The sequence below is a fragment of the Lepisosteus platostomus genome, chromosome 12 (assembly GCF_059453375.1).
Source record: "Lepisosteus platostomus isolate fLepPlt1 chromosome 12, fLepPlt1.hap1, whole genome shotgun sequence".
Lineage (NCBI taxonomy): Eukaryota > Metazoa > Chordata > Actinopteri > Semionotiformes > Lepisosteidae > Lepisosteus > Lepisosteus platostomus.
Window position 1 is genome coordinate 41488223 of NC_142622.1, and position 26685 is coordinate 41514907.

The 26685-nt window shown below is 40.3% G+C and overlaps 1 protein-coding gene across 12 annotated transcripts in view; it reads right to left on the reverse strand.

Moving 5' to 3' along the window:
• atxn1a (ataxin 1a) overlaps positions 1 to 25407 on the reverse strand; it is a 157773-nt gene extending 132366 nt beyond the window's left edge. For 10 of the 12 annotated variants that reach the window (XM_088601944.1, XM_088601941.1, XM_088601938.1 and 7 more), the window contains exon 1: positions 24807 to 25399. The gene's annotated coding sequence lies outside the window, so the exon portion shown is untranslated. Of the gene's footprint in view, positions 1 to 9378; positions 9470 to 24806 lie in introns of all 12 variants that reach the window. The other 2 variants (XM_088601931.1, XM_088601935.1) reach the window with 2 other exon arrangements.
• Between the last annotated feature and the right edge of the window lie 1278 nt (positions 25408 to 26685).

Below are 26685 nucleotides of genomic sequence, written 5' to 3' on the forward strand. Positions count from 1 at the left end.
CGTCAGAAGACAAGCCAACTACTGCTTAACAAACTCTCAAGACTTCAGGAAGACGAAATACAACAGCAGGTGAGCTACAGCCCACTAATCATACTGTAGATTTTTTACAACAGTTCAAATCTAGGAATAAAGCATCATTCTTCCTCGCTGATCAAGAGCTGCAGGAAGCTCAGTGGAAAAAAGGAGCTGGTTCAAGCCAAACCTATTTTTTGATCATTCACACTCATTTTTGGCGAGAGCCATGTACAGTAACAGCTAACTAAAGCAGTCACCTCACAGAGCAGTAGCTGGGTACAAAAACCTGAAAATGAAATTAAAGAGGCAGAAAGGAAAATCTCTGGAATGCTGTTTGATCGAAAAAATGTCAATGACGCAATTGCTAAGGAAATAACTCTTTTGTTTTTCTGTGGTAGTGTATTACTCTTAGAGCCACAGATTCTCACTTACTTGTAAGACAGAAACACATCAAAACACAATTTAAATTCCACTGCCCCTGTATAGGAAAACAACTTCCACATATTTTTGTCCAGGATTTGATTCCATGGGTCTTCATGCATTAAAGATTAACAGTTAACACACTGTTTATTTGAAGCACAAACTTCAGCTTGTACTGTATGTGCCATAAAGTGGAAAACATTACATCACAGTACAGGTTTTGAGCAAAAGGCTAAACACCTACCTTTTTTTAATTCCTAGCAAAGCATCTATATTCCCTTTCATTAACTACTTGGGAAATTACAATTACAATTAAAACAAAAATAAAACAGGTCCTTGAAGTAGTCCTGCATCTTTCCTTGTCCATGTGTCAAGACGTCTCCAGATGGAAATTTTGCTTCAAGGCTTGCCATCTTTATAAGGCCATTAGCTGTGTTTTAGTGGCAGGTTTCAGTTACCTCATTGGGACGACATTTAACTTGACGCCTGTCAACAAAGCGTGCTAGATAATACCCTCTGAGCCAGAACTGGTGCAGCCGAAACATGGGACCAGTTTATCAATCACTGCTCTTCCTACACAGGGTCATGTTCACTGGATCATCCTTTCAACCAGACAGAAAAGTATTTGACACGCTAGGTGAATCCTGGAAACTAGACGACTGTGTGAAGCACACTAGAGACCCCTGGGAAAGAAACTCTTCCTATACCAGCAGCAGCTGATTTTTTTTTAGCTGTTCTGTTTTATTTCCACATCTTCATTACACGAGAAGTGTTTTTTGTTTCGCTTCTGGAACAAGACATGCTTACTTCCTCACCGCACTGGGATGCTGATCCAAGATTACGTTAAAGAGTGCCGCGACCTGTGAGAGGCCACCATGATGAAGCAACTCCAGAACAGAAGGAAGTGAGCACTGCCAGACAAGCCTGAGGAATACACCAGGAGAAAGCTGGAAAGTGAGCAGCAGCATCTGCTTCCACCCAGTGAGGAAACAAAAAAATAGTTGAATACTCCAGTCATGGGACAACAACACAGAAATGAAGATATGATAATAAATGTTTAATGGTAGTCAGAAGAATTTAACTGTGCCATGAGCTCATGTACTAATTTAGTATTCTTTAAAATTACCACCCCAGGCTTAGCCAAATAACATTTATCAACAGAAGCGCTCTTGGGGAAGCTAGTCCCTTCTTCGAAGGCTTAAGGGTTTCACGCTCTCCTGGATTTTGGGAACAATAAGGATCTTTTTTTTGGTTCTGTGTGTTTCGTAAAGAGGATGAATACCGCAGCAGGTTCTCTGATCCTGCGTGTTGGCAGGAGGTTGAGGGGTAGGCAACGTGCACATGAAGACCACAAATGTGAAATGAGCAGCTTCTGGCCCCGCAAAGGTTTGTGGGAAAGGATCTGTGGGCGATCTTTCACAGTTCGTGGGGGAGGGTTGGAGGTGAAGGGCTGATTTTATTGTGTGCTTCTTGAATGCAAAATCAAAGCCAGGAACCACACTTGAAAAGAGACATAAACATTTCCCCTAACAGCTGTTATGGTTTTCCTTTTTTTTTTTTTTACATCGAGCTGCTTTCTACAGAAGCGAGGAGGATTAAAGTGCCTCCTAGGAAGCGGTCTTGCTATACAAACTTACCTAAGATGTTCTCATTAGTTACAGGACAGAGGTAGAGAAAGGAAAAGTCCCACGGAAGGAAATGCATTGCACAGATTCCACCCCAGCCCATACGAGGAATGTTACTCTAAGTCTAAAAACATGCATGTTCTTTCCATATAGACTATACAGATCTATAAAAGTAAACCGTGTTGTTGGAGAGGCCCACCAACTCTACGTTATCTGGAGGAGGCCGGGCCGTGTCCTGTTAACAGTGAACTGCATAGTTTAAATTCCCCCAAGCCAGTATCAAACACAAACAACAACGTCACCTGGTTCTCCATAATGTTTCACAATCTGTTCTGTGGCATAAGACAAGTAAGCAATGGCCCGAAATGTTTTAAAAAACCAACAACTGTTCACAAACTGATAATAAAGTATAGTGTATTCTAATTCATCATTTATTTTAGAAGTTTTGAACTGTGCTGCCTAGTTGTTTTTAGGAATATCTTTTCGAGCATTCCTCTGCACATTAACAGAATGACAATTTCTAGGTCTATGGCTGTTGCCTGCATGAAGTCACCAGAGGTAGTGGGATCTCACTGTAAACAGCAACAGATTCTTTTGACTGTACAAGCTGTCTAAACATTCCATTATAACTGCTGGCAAAATAAGCCTTTTCAAATTTCCACCAACCTTAAGCTGAATGGATTTGACAAATAAGGTGAAAACAATGTTATCAATGTTATAAGCAAAATTCAGCGCTTTGTAGATCCCACATAAATCCTATACAGTATGTGAGAATAAGATCTCATTGAATGCAAGCCAGTTCAGTTTGCTTAGTACTAATGGTAAAAGAGTTGGTAGGTTAAAAGACAAAATGCTTTGTACTTTTTCCTGGGAGAAATCTTAAGTATCTATAAGGATCTCCAGGATTACAATATTTTTAATCACATTGTATTGACCAATCTATGATTATTATTAATAACAAAAATGGGAGTTGATAAAAAATCTTTTAACACTATTTTAGCTTGCTAGATTTTTATTTACAGAAAATGGCCAGTCTCATGAAGTGCCTCAATGGCAGCATGGTGTGTGTTGTACACATAGGCAGGCACACACCCTAGAAACCTGGAGTTACATCAACTGTCCTCTGTCTTCTCACACACTGTCTCCGTCTCCCTTTCACAAGAGGCACGGGCAGCAGAAGCACTGACATCTCAAAAACAACAACATAACTGAGATAACAGTCAACAGCCCTACACAGTATTTTTACAAGCATTTTCTCACTGACACTGTCACTGACAGCTGTATTTGAATCTGCTCAGGAGCTCTGTTTGTTCAGCCTTCTTTAGCACATTTTACCACGCCATGAATGAAGTTTTAAAAGAATGAACTATTTTAATTACCCAAGACAAATCAGTCAAAATGCCTTCTTTAAAGATTTCCTGACAATGATGTACTGCTCCATAGTTTGCAAGCTCTCAATATCTTTATGAGCATTTCTGCCTCGGTTGTCATGTGAATCGGAGCTCAGACCTGATGTCTGGTTAGGCTTGCATCTATTGAGCTAGCAAAACACTTGCATCGGATTCCTGTCTGTCTGATTAATTTCACTACATTCTGAACAAAACAGTTAAAAAAACCTCTAACCGATCCTGTTTCCTCCATTGTTTTCCATGCTGTAGTACAAAGATAATTTTATTAGCAGTTGAGTCAAGCCTCAATCTGCTTAGGTTTTCATATTTCAAGTTTACCCATTCATGATGTACAATTCTACAACTTGTATCATTGTCAAATTGGCAAGATTTATTCATATTGGAAACTAGATCTTGTTCAAACTATCATTTTTTTTATACCAAGTATTTTTAATTAGCTTTCTTTTATTTTTGATCATGCGGGCTGATAAAATGGCAACAGTTCAACTACCTTCTTGTACTTGATTTGTTACTTTAGTCTGAAGCACTGAACTCTGAGCCTGTGTAAGTGTATTTAATAGACCGCAATACATTACCTTACAATTTATGAGAATAAAAACTGAAATAACTTACAGCCTTAGAAAACACCCTTATGAAAATCATATAAAATATAATTTCCTTAGTGTGTTTCCTTATACAAACTAATTTAGCACAGTACTTTCAGAGACAAGATGGCAATATGAGAAGTATATCTCTATACCTCTGGAATATGTACTTTTTACTGACAGTATTGATTGTCAATACAACTGATGTATATGTACTGTACCTGGGACACATTATAATTATATTTATACAGTATGTACCTTGGACATATTATAACGATATTATACATTTGTGAAGATGTCACCCTTTACCATACAGTAGGGTCTCAACATCCGTGAGGATTCTGTGCAGAGAACTGAACAGACAAATTCACATATAACAAGTCCATCCCCATACCATCACATACAGTATTATGCTACAGTACCTTGTATATAGTACAGTATGTATAGTTAAAAAAATAAGTAACCCTCCCTTACATGATAATTAAAGTAGCAATGCTTTGGCTTGAAGTTAGTTAAAATAACACTGATCATTTAAAACAAACTAACGTAATCGAAAATAAGCAACATGAATCCCTCCTCTGCATCTAGCAGATACCTGCACTTTCTCTGCCTTCCCAGCTCCATGATCGTCAGAGAGCCTGTAAAGTCCTCGCCAGCCTGTCATTCTCCAGGAGTGTCCGTTACAACAGAAAAACAAGACCGCGCTGAGATGAGGACCCTGAGAAGCAAGCGCTTGGGGGGGTGGGGGGGGTGGCAGGCAGGGGTGCAACCTGTCAGCCAGGCCGCATCGCGAATAAATCTGCAGATGTTCAATTCTCAGATGTCAAGACCCTACTGTACTGTGAACTCAGGTACCCAGACAACTCTCACAGCTTTCACAGTGATGAAATCAAGTCCTCAATGAAAACTACAATGGTGCCGAGAAGTGGACAGTAAGAACTCATCGGCAATTACAAACCACTTTCCCCTACTACTGGGTGCACACTCCCACAGATATTGCCATAAAGTAACTTCTACTATGAATATCACTGCCACCTATATACTGGAATGACGGACAAAATGTTTTACGTGAGTCTGGCATACTATCATCAAACAAATGGACACAGTCAAACAGGCATTAGTTAATCATCATAATTCTGATTAATATATATTAACAATATTGACTATAATAACTCTGGTTGGAATATAATATAGAATTATATCACCTTAACGTGTTAAAGCTGTCCTTGTTCTGTCACTGTTTTTCTCAACCAGTTATTGGAAACTCTTCAGAGTCTATACTGTTCAGTGCAGATGACACAAAGTAATCAGAGGACACTGCTGTGCAGTTTCTCTTTAAGAAAATAAATCTCTGTCACAGGCGACAGGCTTTACGGAAAGGAACACACATTTACGTCTACCAACCTGTTGTTCGCCAAGAAACAGGATAAGCAGAAACAACTAAGACTCACTTGGGCACACAAGAAACATGATAAAGATCAAGAAAGCAGCAAAATCCAAGGAAATTACCTTGAGATGACCTGCAGCATTTTTTTAAAAATAAAGCCAAAAGATCATTTCCCTAATCACTTTTTTTATCATTATAACAGAGAAAAGGACTGTTTTCCCAGATCCTATGTGCTCTCCAGGTTAACTGAGAGGCAGGACAGATGGTTTCTCACCTAATTCTGATGTCTATAGTCCAGCAGGAGTGCACCCATCACAGGGGGGAACAGAGCTAGTTGGCACAGGGCATCCAGGAACTCTCTCAATATGCTACCGCAATGAATCGCCTGAAGGCTGCAGATACAGCCTCATTAGGAGGGACTGGGGTGGTTTGAGGCCTTTCTTCCTCCAAAAGGGATTCCCTGTTCTGAAACAGTCAATTGTATTTTGTGAGGCTCCAGTGCTATAAACTAAGGATGCCTTATCTTCCAGAATATACTGTGTCTCCTTCATAGACCCCATCCTTTCTAATGAACAAAGACAAGACACATCACAGGGCTCTGCTTCAGCTCAATGCCGTTTGTGCGAATTATGGTTTGCAAAACCCTCTGAATTGCCAGAATGGAATCTCTTTGAAAAATGAGATGAGAGGACTCATATAAAACACACTGAACTGAGACATTAACTCATAGTGTCACCAAGCTCCTTATGAGATCCCACTTGATATTTTGTATTGACTGTTGCAAGTACCACCTCCAAGTGGAACCCGCTGTTCCAAGTTAAAAAAAAGACTATTTTCAGCAACCTTGGGTCAATTAAAAAACGCCAGTGCAATCCATGAAGTCCAGCTTACAAATCACACTAAGCAGATTTTTTTTTTTTAGTGTGTTGTTAGGGTCAGGAATCTCTACAATAGCAGAACGAGGTTATTTTTATCATGGAGATGAAAGTGTTGCGTCTTTCTTTTTGGCATTCCAAATTTAGCAGGAAATATCACTCTAACCTCCTAAGAGAAGGCTGTCCAACCTCTGCTGAACAAATCATAGAAATCATACAACATAATCTGAATCACACACACAAGAGATGGAGAGAAGTAGAATTTGATGACCAGCTTCTCGGTGAGTCTTCTCTTGACAGTAAAACGATAAAAAAACTCAACTGCACACAACAAGGAAGTCACCCTCCAGTGGCTTTCTGAGCAGTTTGTGCCAGACATGGGGTGGATATAGAAGTGCCATGAACAAACAGGACTGGCATGGTGTTTCTGCTTTTAGTCTTCTGGTTGAACTGCACCTCTTACCTCTGCAGACATGTAAAATGTTTGTCTCCTTGCTGCCGAGAATATTTCTTCAACTACTCCAGTTGAAGATAAATGTTAAAATAAGGAGAGAATAAATAAATGGGAAAAGCAGAGCGATAAGCCCTGAATATCACACACACAGAAACGTGCCCTCCATCACCGATATGCACACACAGTACATTAAGTCTTCCAAGAACTCATTTTACTACCAGCCTATCAATATCTGATCTTTTACAAACACAGTGCAGAACAAGATTTCTTATAAATTCAGCCAAGAAAAGCTCACAAGAGGCAATCTGGGAACTGCAATATATGATAATAACAATAGGATTGGATATATCGGCACTTATTTTCAAGTATTTTGTAGATAATATTTTTTTTTGCTATTTTTGAGGATGTGAAGCCTTTAAATCGCTGGAATTTTATGGCAAAAAGAAAAATACAGCTGTCAGAGTTGTTTCCATTTTCTGTCAACGAAAATGTGACAGTACAGCAGAAAATGACATACAGTATGTCTTTTTAATAACATTGGAAGAAAATAAACGTCTGAACAAGAACAACACGCACTGTGTAACATCAGTGTGCAGTCTTATTAAATGCAATAATGTGCCAAGAAATCATTTTCCAAGGTTTACATGGAGAGTATGAAACAATTTTCCTATTGGGTTCACAAGGAGGAGCTGCGTGAGTGATTGAGAAAACATCCTATGTGGATTTTCCCATGTGCCAGTTCTGAGGTTATTCCAATTATGCAACTACCTGAAGATTCCTGTTTTTCACAAAAGGCTATTAAATTTAAACGGAAAGTGTGAAGAATTAAGTTCACTCTCCTCAAAGCAACTAATCAGCACAAATTCTCACAGAAAACGTTCGGTTTGTTGTGTCAGCCCACTCACTGAGTGACATACTAACCCTTGCTCAAGAAAAGAAGCTTTTGTGATTTGCCTTGGCCTTCTCATCACCTTCAGAGAATCCTGCTAATACAGGATGACTCGAAAGCAAGCTGGCCCATTCATTCACTGACTTGCTTATGCATACAGAACAAGTGGGGAAAGAGCCTGTGTAGAGCAATGAGTACACAATGTTAGCTACCCTATTTAAATCACCACATTGTGGGAAAAAAAGCTCACAGCGGAGCAACAACCTTGGATACAAACTCAGAATAGACCATGCAGAGCTGGTTCCTATAGACAACCACAGCAAGGACAGGAGGCTGGCACATCCACTCAATGTGACCACCATTTTTGTCCATGATGCTTTGTACCACTGTATACCAGTGATGTTCATGTCCTCTGTTGTATACTGGCCTTGCTGATGGAAACGCATTGCAATCTTGGACAGTTCTCACAATAGTTCTTTGGCCAGAGCCTGGTCTCTTGGGTCCTGGGTTCAGCTCCTCTCTGGGGCACCTTCTCAGTTGAGTCTTTTTCTTTCTCCCTAGGGTCATGTGGCTTTTCTCTGGTTGCTTGAATGTTGATTTGACTGGCACGTTATACAGTATGTGGCCCTGCAAGCAACTCACGTCTATTCCAGAGTGAAATCAGTGTACCCTGTTGTGTTAATGCTTTTCAGATTGGCTCCATGTTGTTAGATGGATTTCTGAACAAAACAAATTTAGTGAGCACCCTATACTTCAAACATGCTTCTGGGTGACTTTATTACAATAATAAGTGGTTGTCCATCCTGGTCCGGAAGTACCACTGCACAATATCTACTGGTTCCACCAAGACCACTGACACAGGTGCTTTAAATTTATCTTCTTCCTTGTTTAGACTGTTTTCTCCACTCAGTTCTTGGTTTAAAAAAAAACACTGGTAAAAGAACATTATTTCCAACAACTTCAGCACACAGATCTTTATGCAATCTTGCATACTAGAAACTGGCAAATTAAGAACTTACTCCCTTATTTTTACTAAAGCCCTATGAATAAGTGATTCATTTCTGATGAAGGAACAAAGGTAATAGTGACAACGTATCAAACAATTCCACGACCAGTTTTCCTTCTGCTCAAGTTCAATTGTTTACTGAACATGTAGAGAAGCTGGTACCATGTTGACATCAAATGACATGAGGTGAAGGAATTAGTCATTAAATTCACAAACTAATTGCCTCAAAAAAAGTTGAAGTTGTCTTGCAATCAAAGATAAACACTAAAATGCAGAATCTCTGTAAATAAATGAGTAATATTTATTTGCTGGTCTCTTTGGCACTTTTCGCTCCTCCAGATCCTAAAGCTCTTCATTTACAGGAGGGGGACCTCTCACCCACCACTGAACTACAGCTCGCGCTGGGCGTGGAGTGCTGGCCGTTACGCACAGAGACCCCAATACACACCAGATCACGTGGAGATGTAAGATATGACCTTAACAGCTGGTTTAGGTGAAGCTTTAGGTAGGCTGAGCTATAAAAACCCAAAGTGGAATTTTACCAGAATACATCATTTCAGGGTAATCAATCCTACTCTTACAAGCCAGCACAGCTCTTCATCGCTTCAGAAAGGCAGCACCTTCTTTAGCATAGTGTCACCTATACAATGCCAAAATGGGGCCCTGGTTTGGACATACAGTATAAATCCGGAGTGCAGAACGCCACATACTGACCCATCCGTGCCACTTTATGGCAGCGACATGTTCAGAGGTCTTCCATTCCAGTTCTAACCAGGCAGGCCCAACCTTGCTTCTCTTCAGGGACCTAAACAAGATCAAGCTACCAGGTGGAAAATGTTCTGTCCAGCGTACACAAGTAAACACATCAACATATCAAGGAAAAAGAACATTTAGAATGCACCAAACTACGAATAAAATCACAAAATGTGCCTCACATCCACGTGTATAGAGTGAAATGAAAGGAGAAACTGAAAAGAATAAATGCTGTTCAAAATGAAGGATGAATAATTAACCTTACTCCGATGCTTCAGAAACTGAAAGAATCAAATGAACAGCTGTACAGTGACACTGCATGGTTTTAAAAGGCTTTAAGTGATTTTATTTTCCTACAACAACACAATAAACATATCTTTTTTTTGTCACTGGCCATAACCTTCAATTCACTTTTTTTGTACAATTGGCGTCACTGTGAACCGACACTTAAAGCACCACATGCTAAATAAAAACTCTTCTCTTCAAGAGCTGATCACTCATCACTGCATCTATGAAGGACTTTTCACACCAAGAAAATAGTATCTTAAGAGAGAAAGGTAAGAGGGCCTGAGTTTCAATTTGGACACGCTGCACAAAGCCTGAGAAGCTGTTGCTATCTGCACATGGTAAGACCCCTTCTGGGGATAATTTTAGAGGCCAACCTCTGAAATGACAAACATAAATTAACGGTCACAGCTGTGTGAAATTCCTTTAAAGGATTTTAATAAATCCTGTAATGGACAAAACGTGTAAAAAAACACACCAAACCCATGCAGCACAATTCTGAAAGCGTTAGGCATTGTGCAACACCGCATCCTTTTCCGAGGATGTAACCTTGGCAAACAGCTGAAAAATAAGGAGAAGAAAATATTTTGTCGTAAGGTCGCCGAGTTCAGTGTAACTTACTAACCCGCGAGGAGAACACTCATATCCACATGAGGTTTTAATTTGATGTTTTTCTATGAAAGGTCTACATGTTCGCTAATCAGTCATTCGCTATCTCCATGCAGTTTAGACTTACTGTGGTATTCAAGGACAAGTAGAACACACTTAGACAAAAGGCATACAGGTAGTTACAGTGTTTTCAAGAGTTTCAGCATGTTCAGGTTTTCTACTGCTTTTTACCCTGCAATACAACAAATTTTCATTCGTTTCATAAAGAAAACTTTTTAAGTAACACTTCCTAGTCTTTTTTGCATTCTGAAAATACTCATAAGCTTAAACAATCGCCATAGCAACCACTGCAGTACTGACTACAATAAATCTCTATTAGTTCCTTGTCACTTCCCTTGTCCACCACTGAAGTCCTATACTTCTCAGCAACTCTTTGCAGTAGCCAAAACCTTAAAGCCCATGCCGAATTTAGACCTCAGCCTTAAACACAGTTTTACTGTTGTTGCTGTCATCTGTCAATCGAAGAGCAAAACTAAATGGTATGACAGAAATATCAAATGAAACCAGGGGTGACTTGTTCAATACAATCTACACGGGTTTCTTAACAGAGATCTTTATTGCCTTAATGGAACGGATGCGCTGTCTGAATTTAGACTTTGTTATATCAACAAAAGCCAAACAAACTACAGTCTGACCATCATCCACAAGTACCAGTGAAAAAAATACATTTTTCTTACTTTTGAAAGGGAACAAACACAGCGACAGTCATTAAGCTGTATGACTAGTCTGGTATTTCCCAGAACTGTAATGTAAGTAAAACAGGGGGGCTGTGGTTGATCTGTTATCAGCTGAAGAGACCACAAAAGTCTCAACACAAGCCTTGGCAAAGACTCCACACCCTAAAAGATTAGTTTTAGTTAAAAGTCTGGTATCCAGTTACCTAACCTGTAGTTAGAGGTGTACCAGTCTCAAAACACAAAACGATAAACTATGCTGGAAGAATCAATGAGCTCTTTCTGCCTGAAAATCACCTGGCCTGAATTAAAATCTGAAATGCAAACAGTCATCTGGAAAGTCAGCAGCATATGTCTCACTCACATTGGCTACAACCATCTTTAATATTTTCAATAACAAACTGACTGCTTTTATGGTACTCTGCCACAATGGGCAGTAAGTTATAATTCAAACAGACATTACACTATGGGGAAAGCACGGTATCTCAGGACGAAAGGATATATAATCACTCATAGCGTGTAAAGACAACCAAAGTCTAATTGTTTCAGTTTGTGTAAATTCTGTGTAGAACTGAATGCCTTTAGAAGGCTCTACTGCTAGAGCCACATGTTAATTTGAACTTCATCCTGGGATTAGAGCCTAGCAGTGTGTTTTTTTCTTTTCGTCTTCAGCCTCACAAATTAATTTGTTTCTGAATCTGATGAACTTTGCATCCTTGTGCATAATCCAAAAGTGGTTCTGCTAGATGAACACAGTAGTGTGGTGAGAAACGCCATGAAGACCAAACTTGGGTTATTCGTACTGGGTCTCCGTCATCTGACCTCAAATCCAGCACAATGGAACTGAATGATAACTGTCACGTTCAGTTAGCATGGACCTGTAATCTCTTCGTGTCGTAAATTCTGTCATCTGCAAGACAGATGACTCATCTCCATTGTCACCTTCTCTCAGAAAGGAAACACAAGCACGCCACACACTAACACTGCTGATTCAGACTTGTTTCATTTATCCACCTCGTATCTGTTGCTGGTAACACAGGATATTACAAAGACCAAACTACAGATACCGAAGAGCATAGATCACTGAAAGAGCCTCCTTCTGAGTGTAACAGCATCACCTGCAGTGCGAGCAAACATCAGGTCCCACCAGCAATAACTAGATACTAACACATGAAAAGCAGTAAGAAGCAAAAGATCATCTCACGGGTCAATGCTCCCAAAGAGATCAGCACGATCAAGACAATGGCATGTGTGACATTGCGCCATGTATACAACGAGCAAGGCTTTGGACAGCACAAAAGGGGAAGAAAGTTTTTTTTCCTAAATCCACATTTATTTCAGTTTAAACTCGAGGTGACAGGGCTTCAGTCCTGAGCTCAGCAAATTTTTCAATGGCCTTTTTATGCCCCCCAAAACAACATCAAAGGTACAGAACTGCACACCTGGGAACAAAAAAATATAACACTGAAACCAAAGTGTTTAATTTGCTCATGGCTTTCATTAATTCTTTCCCACAGGTTTGTTTTTTTAACGTCCATTTTAATTAAACAGTACCCCTGGAGTAAGGTCTGTCATTCGGCTCATTCTGTGTATATATGCTACTTGGAAACTACAGCATCAACTCACTTTTTAAAAAATATATATTTTACTCGATGTTTTAGATATAAACTATATCAATTAAAAACTGAATTCCTATTAATTTTACTTATGATTTAGGAGGCAACATCTAACCCTACTCTGCTCTTGGAGACAGTACATTGACTGTTCAGGATCTTGCAGGGGGATATTAAATAAAACAATTCACTCAGGGAGAAAGAAAGGGGAACTTTTCATTTCATTATTGCACTTGTAGATTGTATTTACTCATTCTAATCATCTGTAAAAGTCATTTTCATTCAGACAGCAATCATCCCTTTTTGTTGCATGACTGTTCAGGTATCAGAAGCTCACAGGCACCTCTCACTTCAGACCAAGACAAAAGGCTGCAAGAACTCAATGCTATTCGGGTTCCAAAAGGGTGTCAGAACAGTCTGTAAGAGGCTCAGAGTGAATTGAGTCCAGTTACATGTACATTTTGTCACTTTATCACAATATGCACTGAGCTTGATTGCTCTCATGTGTATTTGTGTAGTTGTGCACTTGTATCTTCTTGAGAGTAGAAGTGCATCAAAGTCATTTCAGTTTTGATTAAACACCCTGTGCCCCTGGCCATGAATCTTGCCCTATAATGGGCTTTTACAAACTTCCTCTGAGACATATTAAACATTTAAGTCCTTTTTATTTAAAATGTCTGCATTCTTTGTGTAACTGTGCAACATAAATTTGTATATTTTTAAGAAATAACCTTGTAGTCAACAAAAACTTTTCTAGCAAAAAGAAGTAAAGAGTCTGGTACAATGTATATGATAATTAACCAATTAATTTATATTTATACCAGTACTTGTCCCAAATGTGATCCCTTACGGTATATTGTACACCCATATTTATAGCCACATAGTAAAGAGGGCAACTACAGTTCATGTATGTCAGTTTTTATTAAGTAGCCTGACAGTTATATTTCACTTTTCTGCAAACATCAGACCATTTTTGATCTTTATTATGCTGTATATGACAACTTTTTTGCAGATTTCTATTTGTCCTCAAGTGTTAATAAGTAAAAAGAACAAACATTTGGTTGCAAGAGCATCTGTGCATATTTACAACTAATAATCCTACATGACTGTTGCTCAGCAGGTACAATACATCAACTGTGACGGGATCATGCCTTAAGCAGAAGCACCCTGGACTCTCTGAAACAAGATGCAAATTGATACACCAAGCAGTTCTTAGAAAAGGGCATCAATACCTTACCACACAAATCATACACGAACAACCTCCAGCTTATGTCTAGCCTGAGTAAAAGCAAAGATTCCTGCTGCCAGAAATGATATGGCTGTAAGAAGCATCAAGCAGTAAATTACAATCCTTGAGTCACAACATAGTAATATCTATAGCAATCAGCAATACAGAAATAGTGTCTTGTAAGAGACGGTTTGTGTCATTCTTATGTAGTTCCTGTTCTCAGGCAAAATTAAGTAATAAGCAAAGTATTAAACCACAGGTCTTCCATGTGTCTTGTACTTTTATTCCCCTAGGACCCAGCATGTGAGGAAGGAATCTCTTTTGCCTACAGCACAGAGTTTAAAAAGTATCCCAAACTGCACTGCCACACAATTAAGACACTGAAGTACACACTACTCTTACTGTACCTGCTGAGGTGCACTTTAAAAAGCGCCTCATCAGCGCTCAGAACAAACAGAAAAAAACCTGAATAAACTGAGTTTCATTTTTAAAGCTTTGCATTCCAAAGCAAAGCTTGCTCCTTGTGCTCTCAAACCAATGTGTTAAACGGTGTTACTCCAACAAAGTGGAAAAAGAAAATATTTTTCTCTAAGTAAACACTCTGGATTCAAACTGAATTTCGGAGGGTGTCGGAGACATTTGGCACTAAACCAACATATGTAAAGTCATCCTGTTACACACAGTCTAGATATGCAAGGTATTGAGCTAAAGCAAACAATTTACTGAATATATCAAATTTCGTACCAATACTGACAAATACTGAACACTGAGAATTTAAGCACCACATTTAAAATACCATAAAATGTAAAACAATTTCTAACTAAAAGATTAAAAGATATCTGGAATTAATTGGTTGTACATGTAGTGATATGTCAGTTGACAGGTACATATTCTCCAGAGAAACACATGATTTATGATTGTTTTATGTGGGGTTTTTTTTGCTTCCTTTTTTCTGTTAATCATCAGAATTAACTAATGCTACTTTCAACTCAATGTCTTTATAGACTGGTTCCTATGAATTTGAGTGATTCTCAACCGTTGTTCTATTTTCTCAAGCTTCCTTGAGGTGCACCCCAGGAACGTCACTCCGACTGGTTTAGGGGTGTTTAACTGAACAATCAGTAATTAAACTGGATCTCGGTTCATCTCCATTTCCATTTTGACTGGTCCAACTGACTTCCTCAGCTTATTTTTTGGTATTTTGAGCTGTAATAAACAGTCATGAAATCATTTTGTTATATTGTTATAACAAAGTATTTTTTTTTCCCCAATAAAAGCTAGGCATTTTATTTGATAGTGTATTACTTTGCAGTGCTGGTGTGACAAATCATGAGAAGTAAAGATACTGTTTTTCAGAATTATTTTAAACCAAACTGGACAAAAATACCCAACGTGTGCAAGAAAGTAAAATGAATTAAGTGTTTCTAGGCTTTGCTGCTTTAAGCAGAAGTGGTGCAGAAGTCACAGTCTAATCGTTATCTCCCACTTGCAAGCTTTTATGGAAAAGTTCATTAAAATTAAAGGAGGTGAGGTGGCAATGGATTTCACATTGAAATGACCCCCCCAGCAAAACAAATTAATAATAACATCATGGTGAGAACTCTCTTTGGCAGCTGCTTTCTTCTTACATGTTCTTGGCCTTAACCTTCAATACTTCTGTACAAATGCTACACCCACCATCAAACACTTTTACAGGTGACAGCTTCAAATTCTCACATTGTTGCTCCTCATTACCATCAAGCCCCACGCCGGTCAGAGGCTTTTGGAGTTCTTCAGGTGTGTCAACCCTGAACTGAAAACACCGTATTTTAAAAATAGTTTCATTCCAGACAACTGCAACAAGCTTACAGCTTGAAGGGTACAGTCGTACAGTCCTAAATTATGCCCGAATGACAACACATTCCATAGTACTGACATAAGCGGTACACTGACATGATGCAATAAACATTTAAATTGCTGTAAGCACTTCACAGTATGATGAAAATGAACTTATGCATCTACAGTAGCTATACAAATAATAGGGATTCCAAGTAGTTTAAAAACTCATTTATAGTGCGTTTCCCTGTTTTTAATTCCTTAATTCATGCATATCCTTTTCTCTGTTTGCTTTGTTGTTTCAGCCTAATTTGCCATGCTTTTCAACGATCTGGTACTCACATTTTCCTCAGAAAACTGGGTGGAACAGGAAACCGAAACAAATCCTGTCGCCCATTACACAAAGCAAGAATGTAGATTTAATGCTTCTATATATTAACTCCTCCTTTAAATTCATTCAGAGACATTATTAAGCTTTGTTGAATCTTCAGGAATCCATAGTGCTTGTTGTTCTATATGGCCACTATATGCCTTGAGTTTTGATTTTAGAACTCTAACACCTAAACAACAAGAGGAACCCCAAACATCCCCTGACCATTGGAGTGATTGGGATCAGTGCTAGTTAACCTAAGTATTTTAAGAAGCCTCCTTATTTCATTAAACAAACTTTATTTGCATGACAAATGAACTACAGTGTTGCCAAAGCCTATACAATAAACACAACAGCTACAATACAAACACATCATAGGGCATTTACATTCAACATACAACACATACAGTAGAACATTATTGTTCATCAGGCTGTGAGGGAGATCACATTCTGGGCTGCCAGCCCAACTGAGTTCCCTCCCCCTCTCCCAGTAGGACTGGGAGCTGTTCTGATTCTGGCAGGTGTGGGAATTCTAGGATTAGATTTGTTATGGTAGGGATGAATGTTTTACTATTCCCAGAGTACTTCTCCCAGTGCAGCAGAAAGCCAATCTCTGTCCTCTCTGGGCAGTCCAGTCTGTCTGTGTCACCCAGTTTCTATGGCCAGATTTTAGAAACTGAGCCAGTACTTCACCAGAGTCTGTTTCTCTTTGCTGTTTCTTATCCTGGTCAAATATTTAGCTAGTGTGTATTGTCTGCTTAGGGTTCTGCAGTATTCCAGTTTATGTTGTGTTTGCGTGTGCATGTCCCAGTGGGTGAGATATCGCTGTTTGATCTGTGCTCTACTCTCCGCCCTTGGAAAGAAGTATAATACCGAAAATTCTGCTCTGGGTGACGATGCAGTATTAATTCACCTCCCAGTCTCTGCAAATCGCTTTTAAATAAATGTGACTACTATGCCTGGCTCCTGAGTGGAACACCCAGCTGAGTCACTCACTGCAGGCACAGCTTGAGTTTTACAAAGCAGTCGCTGGCTCTGAGCCAAAGTCACTAGCCGACTGCGACTGGAGCTGCCCAAGTGGCAACGCATGATTTCCTTATTGGCGCCCCCGCCAGAGGTAGTGTTTGTGTGGCGCTGGGCTCGCACCCTCCTGTGATACGCCAGGCTACCGCCTCCCTCACGTCTCTCCAATCCGCGCTGAACGGCCTGCGCGCTGCAGCAGAGCTTGCACTGTGAGGAACAGCTCGATGGGTGAGTGGCTTTCCCGGGGGGGGCGTGGGCATCGTGGCTTTGAACCAAGACACAGAATCATGGACCGATTCTAAAATTGTGTTGCGGTATAGTCTAAAACACCTGGCAATTCAGAAGCGTCTATTACATTATTTCTTACTCTTATCATTGCTGGAGGAAAATAACAGTGATACCTGTATTCAAATATTGGGGGCTATTTTTTTTAGCATCATTAGCAATCACTAGTGAGGAACATGATGATCCTTCTTATTGTTCAGTCAAGTATCTAGTTGCTAAATTCTCACAGCAACAGGTAATTTGTTCAGGAGTCCTCACTCATTGAAAGGCACTTCTGTCAAAAGCGACATTCACATTTAAAATACATTTGAACAACTTCCATCATCTACATAACCACAAGTATCATAGAATTTATTACCCGTTCCAGATGCCTTTTCACACAATTCGATACTAGCAGACAATTTGTGCCTTCAATTAAAATGCTGTTTAACATGTTATTTTGCTTGAGGAAATGCTATTGAAAGTACAGACAATACTGCAGACTGTCAGCAATCAACAAGCTATTAAATGAAACAGATGGAATATTACACCTAAATCCTCAACATGTCTGATTTCTTAATTGGTCGCTTTTTCCCCATTATTCATACAGAAATTGAGAGAGAGACCTCAGACTGAATAAAATCATATTAATTATGTGACTGTTTTGTGCTTTGTACCATGAAAAGGTAAAAGTAAAATACTTGGTTTCCTCTTCCGTGCTTTCTGCTTAAGATGTAACTGTCAGGTGACAAAGCATTTAATCAATTTAATCATATTTACACAAACTAGCTTATTTTGCGGATTAAAAAAACAAGAACTGGGTTTCAACTGAGGCACTAAAAATAGACGAGCTGTTTCCGTCAGGTTTTGAGCCCTCCATTAGCAAGCCTGCTGCTTCTCCTCTCTGCTGTGTTTTCCAAACTTGTAGGATGGGTGACACAGTGAATCACAGCCCTTCGCTTTTCACTACACCACAGCTGTAAAGAAAGCCTGGCCTTCTGTTCTGTATTCACAAAATGTATGGTAACTTGCATTATTTAGCACCTTGCGGCAACCTGTTGCGAAAGGCACTATATAAAAATACATTTAATTGAATGAAGAGAACACAGTGCCAGAAAATACGGAGACTGCAGCGTGCAAAGACTTTAAACAAACCTCACCACATCCGTAACTGAAAGACAAGCTAAATTATGCGGGAGCAGGTTTCAACAGCTTGAATTAGCGATAAGGATATTCTGCCAAACGATCGTATACAGGAGTAACCCTTCCTAGAGCCACAGTCCAGCAGGTCCTGCGTGTCACCCCTAAATCATCCACTCGAAAAGGGATTAAACAGGGGGAGTTGGGGTCAATTTAGTAAACATTCTGGTCCAGTTAAGACAGGAATGCGGCCTTTGAGATCTGCAAGTGTTGTACGTTGGTAAAGAAAATCATGCAGACAACAACAGCAGCAACCAGAAACGGAGGACAAATTCTGTGCCAAAAATCAAAGGGGAAGAAGAGCTTTAAAAATGCCAAATGTGTGAAAAATCAAGTTGTGTTTTATGTGTTCATTGCAGACAAGCATTCAAAACGACCAAAAGGGTGTAAGAAGTCCAGTCATTTCAGTCACATCTTGACTTTCTTAAGTGAAAGACTGAAAAATAACAACTTTTTTTTCTGTTGCACACAAGATTTAACTGATTAAAAAAGAAACATTTGCTTCAAATTTCTTCTCCAGTCCTCAGTGTAATACTGCTGGCTGAGCCAGGAGAATGCTCTAAGGCCTCTCAGACAAAGGTTATGAAAACAGTTTTCATTTTAACATGACTGGTTTTGGCAGCTGAAGTCAAGTGCTGTTCTACTAAGGCTGCATTGTCATCCTCTCTCCGAAAAGAGATATTGTTCCAAATTACCTGCCTGCAGCCACTGTGTAAGAATGTTTAGAATGCACGATTACTTATTTTTACTACTTTCTGTTTTCTGTTTCGTTTCATAAATGGGAAGAGCTATTTAAATAAGTGTGCAGGTCCTGAACATTACTGAGCACAGTTCTGTAAACACAGCCTGCAAAATCTGCGATGCTCTTGTAGCAAAGGAAGGTGAAATCTGCTAAACATAGCCTGCTTGCACTCTCCACAACTCAACAGTCCAAAATCCAAATAACAAAAGCCCAAGTGAAATGGTGAGAAAACCAGCTGTCTTTTCTACTGCTTTTATCGGAGACTCCTAGTTTTCACTGCCACAAAACCAAATTCTACACATTAAAATCTGATACTATAGCAGCAGCAGTACAGGACATTCATACTAAGAGAGAACATTCACATGAAAGGAGCACAGCCTGAGTGCAGAGAAAGACGGCCGACTAAAACTGAGGTTCTTGAAAGGTGTTCCTGGAGACACCCACAGGCCGGCTCAGGCGTGATTGATCAGTGGTGTGTTAGCTTCATGTGATAGTTTGGTAACACACTGTGCTTTCTTTTGTATCTTCAGCGACCAGGGAAATTAAAAAAACACAAAAATAACTAGCTTTTAACTTTGGATTGCTATATTATTGGCCAAAAACGTGTAGTTTATGGTAAATTAAACTTCTAAACAGCTACTGAACCTAATACATGATAACATATACAGTATATAAAAGTACATGTTCCATGCTCCGAGTCTGTGAGAGGTTCTGAAATCACATTATAGCATAAAGGCATAATAAAGCAGGCAATAGAGAGGAACAAATGGACAGTAGCACAAAACTATTAAAAAGAAAAGAAACCTGCGAGGGATCTGTTATAAAAGCTGAGGTTCTTAAGTGACCTCTTGATTACACTTTGTCACGCTGGTCAACCCTGCAACATCTCTGTGAATGGGGCTTGGATTACCTGTCAGGCCTCATGCATATCCTTCACACACACATTTTTCCAAAGCATCCTTCCTGCAGACAGCGCTGTCTAACAAGTCCTGTATCGTGGGCAATATCAAATATCAGCATTTGATTACAAACTAGAGAAGAGGGAGTTCCCTTGCTGTCATCGGCTTAAAAACATACATACAGCACCTTAGACATGCTAAAGGGAATGCAAATCGACTTGACTGGCAAAACTGGATTTCTCAAAGCCTTCTGGCTAAACAATGAAAATTCAGTAAGAGCACAGAGATTAACTGCATCTTGGTTTTAAAGTGAACATAACTTAGGACTGCCCATACATTTATAGCATGCCTTATCCACTAGGACTAGGGATAAGGTGTTTTTCACACATCACATCAGAAAATGTCCCACATAAGCCACAGTAAGAGGAAAGAAGAATATCTGTGGTTTAAATATAATCCATTTCTGCCTGCTTTGCTTCACAAAAAGGATTTATTTTCATCTCCCCCCCCCCCCCACCCCCATCACTTGCAAAAAAAAGGGCAGCATCACAGAGGAGTACAAGGCAAGCAGCGAGCCATAACCACAGAAGGGAAAGCTGTTAAACGAAAAGATGAAAGGGCAAGAAATAAAGAACTAGATACCACCAAACTTTTCATCTCTTCTCCTCCACCCCCTGAGACAAACACAGAGGTGTATTCTGCCAGCTTTCTTATAAAAAAAAAAGACAATGGCTTGCCGTGATTTTTTTAACATGAATGAGACCGCCTTCTGGGTCTGAATTTAAGCGTCAGATCTGCGAGAAGGAATTCCCATTCACCAGTAGCTTGTCAAAGTGCTGTAGACTTGATACTCTACTGCTGTACTTGACGTTGCCTTCCCTGAAGGAGTTAAAGAGTATCAAGAGAATTACCACTTTATTAAACAGCAGCTTGACTTCCTTCCTTGCACTAATTCCTAAGTGCAAAGTGGACATGCCTGTTAATATGTATACAAACATGCTTTCACAAAACATGAGCAAAGAATCGATCCTTAATTCCATTGCTGGAACACCTTATATCTTCAATTAGAATATTTCGTTTAAAATAATTTGCTAGCAGACCTCAAGACAATATAGTATCAAAACTACTGCTGCTCCTGTCGTTGCCTATTTCTTTATTAAAACCAGAATAAAGATCTCAGGGAAAACACCGCCCCTCTCCAAAGTAAACAGTAAAACCTTTTTCAGTGTATATTTTTTCCATGCCCAAAAAGGACTGAATTCTTTCAGAGATTTTTAACTTTTATCAGAATACTTAATCAAGGTCACCCTCTTCATGCCATGTGTGTTAAGTGGTTCCAAGCACATTACAACAATATGCACCTCCACGATTTTTATTCTCAATGTATTTCAAAGAACCACTGCAGGCCTCCAGTGCTTTAAGGTCTCCTGACTAGCTCGGGTTCAAATCTGAAAGCTTGTAACCTGAGGCTGAGGTGCGTCCCGCTATTTTTTTTTTTAAACCAAAGACGAGAAAGATTGTTAGTCTGGCACCTGTCAGTCACTCTGAAGGAAACCTGACACTCATCATGCATTGAAGGGGTGTGGGCTGCTTACTTTTCTGCTCCTGATGCATCACGACTTTGCTGGGATAAAGATCACTCCCTGTATATTCAGCCGTACTGCTAAACTGGTGATGCCCTCGCCCTGACCCAAGACAGAGAGGGGGGTTTCAGCTCTCATGTACTTTACTGCCCCCCATTCCTGAACTAACGCAGTATTAACCCAGTGACTGCAGACGCTAGACCCTAGAACCTGACACCCCGTCCACTGCAAAACTGGCACATGACAGAAGTAATTTCAGCCCCAGGATAGGCTATTACTGTATGGATGAGACTTTTCAAAGGCCATTTTTAGCCTCAAAGTTTTATCCAGCTACTACAGGAAGGAAGAAAAACGATTTGGACTCTTGACACTTGTCCCATCTACCACCGTGTTCACTATGGAAATGTATTTTACTGTGACCGATCAGGACGGCGAACTATTTATCAAAGGAAGCCATGCTTTATATACTTGCTTGCTAGGGAAAAGGCAGTACTTGTAAGGAAACGCTGATTTGACAGAGCAGATTTCTTGAAATGAAGTTTGTTCACTTACTCCTTTCATTTCTCAAGACCACGACTGTTAAATGGCCTTACTGAATGTAATATGTAATTGAGTGCCCAGTTAACACTAAAAAGGGGTACAGGAGACAGCACTTTGGAGTTGTGGCAAAGGCCCTGGGCTTGTAACTGCAAGGTTGTGGGTCCGAGTTCTGACAGCAGTTCCTCTGGTGTACTCCTGAATAATGTGCATGCATTGTTTCAGGAACTTCAACACTAGATAAATTCCTTAGCCTTCAAGAAATGTGTTAGATGCTAGCTTATACCACAGCTTTGTCCCCTTGACAAAAAAGAACGTTTCACTTTATAAAACTGTGCAATAACCATGCAGAAAAATGTCTTTACCCTTAGAAAACCTTTCTCCTTGATTCCATATTTTACAAATACAAAAACCTCATCCGCAATTTCTCAATCCGTGCAGTGATGCCCAACTGTGATATAAACTAAATGCTGTAAAGGTTAAATCAGAAGAACGTTATTTTTTAATCTGATCGAAGAATAATTCTCTTAATTTAAACGTAATTGGAATTATCTGCAGCAGCAGTGGCCTTATAGTAACAGTGTTGTAATTACAAAACTAAACCTCAACAGATTGGCGGCAAGCGAAGATTACTATGCAGTGCCCGTGAAACTGGAGAACATAGCCCGGCACAAGGCAAACACACCTGAATGGGCGAATAAATACTGTCTGTTGCCATAGCAGCCCGATCTAATTGCTTGATTGATCACGGCTGAAGTAAGAGCGCCGCCAGTCTGCACTGTGGACTGGAAATCTCCGGTGAGGCCATCAGCCTCGGTCTACAACAGTCCTCTCTAATACTCTCCTTCCAGTGTTTCACTATGGGGGAAGTTTAATTTGCTCCTGATAAAAGCATCGGAAGAGCTCACTGTCAGTCACAGCCAGAGCTAGGATACCGAGAGCCCTGTGCCTCCTTTTTTTTCCCCCCACACACGTACTGTATATCCCAGTTCTGCAGACATTATTTTCACCTTTTCAAAGATCTCAACGTCGAACAAGAGCTGCCCGCCTAAAAATGTAGACGGACCTCAACTTTGCGACTTCACAAACCTCCACAAGTGCTGGTAACGTCGAAGCAGTACAATAGCGTCACGAAAACAAACTTGCGAATGCAGACAGTTCGTGTTAATGTCAGATTGTGAATACACCGAGATGCCAGGGAGGAGAACCTGCCTCGTTAGTCTACTACAAAATATATATCGCAGCACGGCGATAAATTGGTGGTTTTTCTCGGTCTCCCCCCTCTCTCAAGACCAACGCTAAGGCAAGTAGCGTGCAAATCCGCAAGTACCCGAGCAGAAGTTGCAAAAGCACATCGGTTTAAAAGGATTCCCTAATGCACACAGCCTTTCGTTACTGTAAACAAAGTATAAATAGCCTGCAAACGCTGAGATCCCAGCAGCCTATTATATAACAATATAGCTAGCTGGGTTACATGACATCACGGGCAAGACTTAACAACCACTAGCCGTAAGGAACGGGGGAAAAAATGTCCATTTAAACCGATTTAATTTATGTTTGGGTGTATTTAAGAAACGTCATAGTGAATCGGTATGTATTTTCTAAATATGTGTATGTTTGTTTGCTTTAATGTTACACTTACTATAACCTCGATACAAAAGGCATAGTGGTGTTAAACTAATATACATTTCTGGGCATGGACCAAATAATATAACGCATAAGACTACCCTTAAGAAAAAATCGTAATGCAGGGATGATGAAGCTCATAATTGTGGATTGTTTTTCTTTAGAAGCAGCTACTGTAACATTTCCAGGTAACAGGGTTATTAAAAAGAGTTACATTTCTTTCAACCCAGAAGAGTGTTGCATTTACGCAACGCACCCACACGCCTGTCCTTGGAAAGAGCTGCCCAGCAATAATAAAAAAAAACCCGCTTCATAAAACTAGAAACAACACGCTTATCTCGTGGATTACTGTACTACTACTACACACACACACACTATGGACACATCGATTAGGAAGTGCTTTCTGTAATGCGTCCTGAGCCCGCTAGAGGAAGTGGAGTGACGCAGCGAGACGCGAGAGTTGGTCCGACAGCAGCCCCAGCTCAGTGCGCTTCTCCTCGGCTACCGCGCCTCGCAACATCCGCCGCACCGCCGCCTGGTGCGCAGCGCAGCGAACGGGCGCACGCCTCGCAGTGCACGTCCAAGGACGCCCGGGGCGAAATTTTTCCCAGACCCTTTCCTCTGCGTAAGAAGTTATACCTCCTTTCTGGTGGTGGTGGTGGTGGTGGTGTTGGTGTTTTTTTTTTTAAGAAGGTGGGGGGGGGGGGAGAGAGAGAGAAAACAACGCCAACTGTGATCCATCGCGTCTCCCTTCCTAGTTCCTCAGAGCCATTTTCCTCACTTCTTTGGGGAGGAGAAGCGGCGACGGAGCCGGGGGCTCCCGAGGCAAGACATCACGCTAAATAAATCGCCGGGACTTACTGTACGGTGTAATGGTCTGAGGAGGGCAATGCCTTTCCTTGTTGCCAGGGCTGTTTTCCTGCAGTGACGGCGGGTCCGTCTCCTCTCCACTACTAGAAGGATGTCTGCAGCAAAGCGAGGCTAGCTCTCTCTGTGTCGCTCGCTGTTCCCACCTCTCTCTCTCGCTCGCTCGCTCTGTGAATGTGTAATAGAAGCCAAATATGGAGCAGTTGGCCGCCTCTGCAATAGCTCCAGGATCCTTCACTATGCGAGGAGGGGATGGAGGCGAAGCCGCTCTCTGGCACGAAGCCAGGAGTCGCGGATTAAGGCATACCCACACCACACGGAGTTACGGAGAGCTTTAACTCCTTCGCCGCCGGACGTTTTTGTCGTGTTGTTCCCCCCACGTTTTGTTTTCTGTGGACAGCTGTGGTTTCTCACAGTTTCGTAGACGCCAAGATGAAGTTTACGGTCTCGTTCGGGGAAAGCGGTCGTGGTGCATGCAGGTGGTGTTACCTTTTATCCCGAGCGAAGCCCTGGCACCTTAGTGCAGTCGAACAGGAGCTGCAGGCTTGCCCGGGATTTCAACTCGCTACCTTCTAGGAAGGCGCCCAGAAACCACACTACTACAGTACTTCATTCAACGTTGTGATCTGCATGAAGTCACATTATGTATTAACTCCTAACCAAGTGACTCCTTTCAGCGCATGAAAAAAGTAACATTGAAATGTGACAAGTCACGCCTAACTAGGTGCTGCGTAGACAAATGCCATCGGTTAAAAAAGGTGGTTAGTCAAGGATACTATGTTCATGATAAACATCATTACAGCCAGATTATTTTTCTTCTAAAATACATCGAGCGCATAGGTTTTGTTTGCACTCCAAACATAAAGATAGCTTTAAAACATTTTCTCCTCCTGGCTAAACTACAAAAGAAGAACATGTTTATATGTTGTGTATATGTTTGTTTTCGTTCTACTGTGTCAATATTTCCGGATTTTCATAACTGACCGATTCCAAATTGTTAGTCTTTAAAAGAAACAACAAACAAACGCCAGCCATCAGGTGAGCAGTCTATTGTGTCGAAAAAGCAAAATGGACAATTGAAAATCCTGATTGTGACAATAAAATCATATATTTAATTTCTAAATAACACTTGAGCAAAGCTATGCTTTGGGTCATAATCTTAAAGTCACAGTGCCTCTAACTGTAAAATTTTAAAAAGTAAAATTGCACATTTTTCTTGTGGCCTGTGGCTAAGAGCTGTTCTTGGAAAATACATTGGTCCACAGGCACCTCCAAAACTGCTGTACTGTTCAAGTCAAACAATATGTCTGACTGGTATTTTTAATTCCATTAATCATATTTGAAGCCATATGAGAAGAAAGGGACATGGGACTGAGATCTATTACCTTAGACCCTGAAAAAGAGTTTCCTTCAAGAACAATACTGTTAAAAACTGACTCCAGTGTCCAGCAGGCCCACACTTGAGTAGAAGAAAACTCAGAAACCAAATTTCCCCCAAAGGCAGATCACTCTTAACAGTTGACCATCCTCAAGTTCAATGCTAACATCTACGATAGCAGCATCTTCCAGTAAAACCGCCTATGAAACTCCTGTGAACTGATTAAATACACAGCCAACCTGGGGAAGAGCTGTTGTCAGGATTTACATCATTAATATACTGTAGGTAGAAAAATAAAAGCTGGCCCATACTCTATTGGAAAGTTGTATGACATTTCAGCTGCAGGTTCAGGTATCTTTGCTGTTGGATTTCACATACACTTTTTACTGAAAGGAGTTTGGAGTTTTTATCTGACTTAATTAATGTAACCCTTTAGCTGAAGGTTTGACTGGTTAAATGTTTTTAACTGCTTTCAGCACTTAAAATTTACCCAGC